This window comes from Octopus bimaculoides, chromosome 22 (genome assembly GCF_001194135.2).
Source record: "Octopus bimaculoides isolate UCB-OBI-ISO-001 chromosome 22, ASM119413v2, whole genome shotgun sequence".
Classification (NCBI taxonomy): domain Eukaryota; kingdom Metazoa; phylum Mollusca; class Cephalopoda; order Octopoda; family Octopodidae; genus Octopus; species Octopus bimaculoides.
Window position 1 is genome coordinate 32498221 of NC_069002.1, and position 5795 is coordinate 32504015.

Genomic DNA, 5795 nt, shown 5'->3' on the forward strand with positions numbered 1-5795 from the left:
ATATATATATATATATATATATATATATATATATATATATATATATATATATATATATATATATAAGTATATATATGTGTATATATGTATATAATTTATATATAATTATATATATATATATATGTAAAGAATCATCAATTATGTAATACGTGTGTGTATACGTACGTTATTAAGTAATATGTGTGCTGACATGTATGTATGTATGTTTGTGTGTGCGTGTGAATTGGAAGAAAACTAAATATGAAGAAAGGCGAAAGAGAAAGAAGGAGAAAAATAGTGAAAAAGAAGGCGTGAGAAAGAGAGTTTAAAGGCAGAAAAAGAGAGTGAATTTTATCTAAACGAAATTGAACTAATATGTAATTGAATAAACATTCGATTTTCTTGAAGTAAATCTAAACATTTCATATCATTTTGATAATATTTGACGCTGAACCGAGGCAATATTTGTTGAGAGTCAATAAGAATGAAAATGAAAACGAGGCAAACGTGTCGTCAGGCTTTAGACTCCATTTTGTCTTATCGTCAAATGTCAATCTGTTTTTTTTTGTCCCTATACTACTACTACTAACTACTACTACTACTACTACTACTACTACTACTACTACTACTACTACTACTACTACTGAAGGCGGTGATTATTTCTTTTATTTTCTACGGGCTATAGATGAAGGGGGAATCTTAAGCACACTCTAAAATTGTGTGAAGGTTTGAATAAAAAACGAAAAGAAACAAACGGCAAAAATAGTGAAATTCAATAAAAGCATACATTGTATGCGGAGTATGTGATAACGTGTATGATGCAATCCTCCAGATACTGAAGAAATTTCACTCTAGGGCCATACAAAGAACCCCACAAATCCAAGGTTACCTTGACCACCAAATAAACGAACATTTGAATAGCTGTTATTCTTAAATCTACAGGTACAGGCTTGCCGAAAGATCATTCACCCTAACAATTTTGTTTCAATAATTCATGTTTTCACAAATTCGTGGAGAGGTGGCGCTTCTGTCTCCACCAGTACTTTCCTTTCATAGTGTCACTTAAAATAATATCGATGGGGCCTTGACTGAAGAAGAAGGTGTCTTACTTTAACCCTTTTAGCCTCGTCCCTACCCCGCATAATCTCTTTCGCAATAATCAGTAGACAGACGAACATGGTCTGCCCTGGCTTGTTAGAGTTACGTCGTACGGGTACGACCGATCGTCGGGTTCGATTCAGACACGTTACCAGCTGTTCGGCATAACTACACAAATCACCAATGTTCGGACATTGCACGAGTTCGTGTTAAGTATATTTCGAAAGGGAAGTACTCCTCGGTAGCACTGCCAGGCCAGGGATTTCTAGAGTTTTTCTGTGGTAGTACCGGACCAAAAGACCTACGAAACAGACCAGCTAGTTCAACCTCGCCAGCACCTAGGGTTTCCCTGGGAATATCGTCCTTCTTAACCACTACTAGATGACTATACATTGCTGACGTAAAATTTCCACAGACTACATTGTCCGTCCGGTTCAGGACAGTGAGCGCCTCTTCATATTTCAGGTTGTTGTTACTATCATTATCATTATTATTATTATTGAGTGAGAGAGTTGTGCATGCCATCAAAGTTACACTGGGGTAAAATATACGAAGCCCAGTATACCCATCATGACTACCCGTCTGATAAGGGAACAGTAGGCACATGTATCACAACCATATGTGCGCGACATAGTGATCTCATATGAAGATAAACAGCACATGACCTCGCAGTTGGAGCCCAGTTAGAATTTTCTTCAGATCAAATAGCCCATCCCTCTCAAAAGGTCCCTGAAAAGGCGTTGTTTAAGGATGTTGAACGGAACAACCACGTTTCCAGAGGTGAATTATTCAAACTCCAAAGAATTCCCCTCAACATACGGCTATAATGCTCCCCCACTATTTCTTCTCGTGATCAGGAATGCACATATTGTCAGCCACTAAGGGACATGCCCAACTTGTTAAGGTCAAACAACAGACAAGCAAATCTATGGTATTGAGCAAAATATTTGCTGTAGCCCATCTTTTAAAGCAAGACAAAACAATGTACATGATAACACTTCCAATCAGTTTTAAAATGCCCCAAGAATTTAAACCCCTCAAGAAATGTCATGTTGCGTCACACGGATTTTAATCAAAATGCATTATTTTTAATCAAAATATTCTATACACACATTCGGGTTCATATATTAATACGTGATAGCATTTACCAAAATAGTATGGATTTCAAACTTTAACAGAAAGCCAGTAATTTTTTTTTGGGGGGGGGGTGAGTCCATTACATCAACCTCAGTGCTCAACTGGTACTTATTTTTATCGACCTCGAAAGGATGAAAAGGATAGTCGACCTCGGCGGAATTTGAACTCAGAACGGCATGCTAACGATTCTGGCATCCTCTCGCGTTACATATTCCAAAATATTAATGCTTGTTGCTTCAAAGTACCAAGAGAACTGACACCCGTAATTCAACATTATGTTTCGCCGCGCAGTTTTCGTTCAAGAGCTATTCTTTATTTACAGTATTCCATACAGACTTTGTGCCTCTCTATCAATACCCAATAACATATCGATAACATACAGCAAAATGCTTCTGAGGCCATATAAAATAAACACGCCATAAACACCCACCAAAGTGAGTTTAATGTAAAGTTGAAACGAAATCAGTTTAGTTATCTTGCGACCATTTCAAGCAGAAAAATAGATTTCATTCCTTTAAATAACTGAACAAGATTTGTTGCTCGTTGGTAAACTTATCAAAGCGGTTGGTGTACTGAGAGAAAGTTCTAAGTAAAAGCTGACGAAATACATCTTTAAATGTGACCCAAACGATTTAAACAGATCATAGATCAAATCAATCAATTTTCACTTAGGTTTAAATTGTAAATCGTTCGAGCGAAATGTCTCGTTAGTCATTAATTAAGATTTACTTACCCGACAAACCTTGCATTAGTCTGAAGCGCCACCTAGCGGCAAAAAGAGAAAGAAAAAGTAAGGAAATTACTTTGATATTCGCCACAAATCATTTTCATTAAGAATTTCAGCTGAGAAGACATTATACGTTATAGCCGGTAATTATTATAAATTTGACATTCATTAATGGCATCTTTGCACGAGATGGCAGGAGTTGTGTGACGGTTAACGTTTGTAGATGTTATTTATACAGACGTATTAGACGTTACTGTGTACAGCTGGTGAGAGTAAATAAACATAGGCTGGCAAGAAAGTTATATTTTCCATAGTTAGAATCTTTTAAATGTTGTTAAACAAGATAGACACATAATCACTAGACAGGACATAAATGTTATCGAGGTAGACATATTTGGTGGACATTAAATAGTTTATAGATAGATGCTGACAAGGTTAAACAGCCTGAAGATGTTGATTGGACACACACACACACGCACACATACATTTGTATATATATATATATACACACACACACACATGCAAACACACACGTATACATATATATATTCTTTATGTCTAACCCCCTATATGTACATAGATACATATACACACATATATTATATTTTATCATATTATAATACATACATACATGTACGTACACCTATATATGTATATGTGGGTGAATACTGGATGGAGTGACCTAATAGATACAGAGGGCCAACTGGATATAGAGGGACGTGTGTATACATGTGTGTGTGTGTATGTGTGTGTGTGTGTGTGTGTGTGTGTGTGTGTGTGTGTGTATACATACACACTTATACGCACATTTAGGCCAATACTGAAGGGATGGAGACGGAAGATGTTGACTGGATAGTTTATTTAACAATGATTTTGCTGATCTTTCTGTCGGATCAAGTGACAATGTAAATCTTCTCTCCTTTGCATCAGTTACTTCATTGCCTGTGGACGTAGATTGGGAAGACACAATATACTGAACTAGGTAGAGTCTCCTGATGAAACCAGGAGAGTTACTGGCGACAATGTGAAGATAAAGATTGGATAAACATTGGCTGTAAGTGAAGACTAGTTCAACACTTTCTGAAGGTGGAGATTGGCTTGAAGCTGATGAAGTTTGGATAAACACAGGCTTTAGGAAAAAATTTTGATGGACGCTGTCTGTAGAAAGAGATTTGACGGATGTCTGCTGTAGGAACTACAGTATATATCAGTAGTTCTCAATCGGGATTGATATGGTACCTGGGGACCCGTATAATATTTCTAGGGGTCAGCACAAGCAGAGTAGTAAATTAGGGATCAACAGTAGTATTTTAGAGTTTCTTGAAGTAATTTTGCTTCCGATGCTTTTATGGTAAGTAACTCTCACATTATACATAGTTCAAACTACACAAGTGAATGTGTAAAAATTACAAGATAAGAATTCTGAAAGAACTCTCTATAAAACTAGTCTTTAAACATCGAATGGGGTTGCGTCTACCAGAATAGAATAGCAACCAAAGAGAGCCCTAGGTAAAAGTAAAGTTACGTGCTTTAGTGGTTGGGGAGTTCGGCTCACGATCGCGAGGTCGTGAGTTCAATTCCCAGCGACACGTTGTGTCGTTGAGCAAAGTACTATATTTCACGTTGCTTCAATCCACTTATTTCACATTGCTTCAATCCACAACAATGCGTAGTACCCGTATTTAAAAAGGGCTGGTTTTATTACATTTTGTGTTACGCTGAATCTCTCTGAGAACTACGCTAAGGGTACAGGTGTCTGTGGAGTGCTCAGCCGCATGCACGTTAATTCCACGAGCAAGCTCTTTCGTTGATCGGATTAGCTAGAACCCATGTCGTCCTAACCTGACGAAGTGCCAGTTATTATAGGTAAGAAGTGGTTGGGAAACACTGCGGTAGGTAAAGTCTGGATGCACACAGTTTGTAGATGAAAACTAGATGGGCATATTTACTAGATATGAACTGGATTATAAAAGTTAATACACCACAAGCATTTCCCTTTCCGCTCAAACTTAATGCGCCTTAATACTTGTAGAAATATGAAATGTAGATTGTAAATGCATGGCGACATTATGTCTACAATAATGTATCGATGCTTTATTTAGTAAATATCATTCTGATTTCTGAATTAACTGCTAATATTGGAGTGCGATAGGACATATTAATCGATAATTTGAATTTGGTATTTCCGTCCGAAATTGCTGATTGTCATATTTCCTATAATCTACATTAATATCTTAACACTTAATTAAGAAGTTATTTTATGGGGTTATTTCTGGTTGCGAGCATTGAAAGTGGAGGGGGCGATTTTTTATTTAAAAATGAAGGAAAAATGGAATGAAATATAGGGCCCGGTGTTGCTGTGTGGTTAGGAAGCTCGTTTTGCAACCAAGTGGTTTCCGGTTCGGTTCCACTGCGCGGAACTCTGGGCAGCTTTCTTCTACCATATCCCCGGGCCGATCAATGACTTACGAGTGAATTTGGTGTATATGTATGTACGTACGTACGTATATATGTATGTACGTACGCACACACGCACACACACACACACACACACATATATATATGTGTGTGTGTGTGTGTGTGTGTGTATGTATATATGTTTGTATGTATGTATATACGTATGTATTTATATATGTATGTATACATATACGTATGTATATACGTACGTATGTATGTATATATGTATGTATGTATAATCATACATGTAATATATACATATATCTATATACACATATTTACGCGTAGATACATATGTAAACATAGGTACGTAATCATATACATATACATACCTATACACACATATATAAAATATGTACGTATGAAGGACAGTATCTAAACATTTCGCTTATTCATT

At 36.6% G+C, this 5795-nt stretch overlaps 1 protein-coding gene across 5 annotated transcripts in view; it reads right to left on the bottom strand.

Moving 5' to 3' along the window:
- Positions 1–5795, bottom strand: part of LOC106869634 (uncharacterized) — a 671006-nt gene that overhangs the window by 238346 nt on the left and 426865 nt on the right. For all 5 annotated transcript variants that reach the window (XR_008266597.1, XR_008266596.1, XR_008266594.1 and 2 more), the window contains one exon: positions 2948–2979. The gene's annotated coding sequence lies outside the window, so the exon portion shown is untranslated. The remainder of the gene's footprint in view (positions 1–2947; positions 2980–5795) is intronic.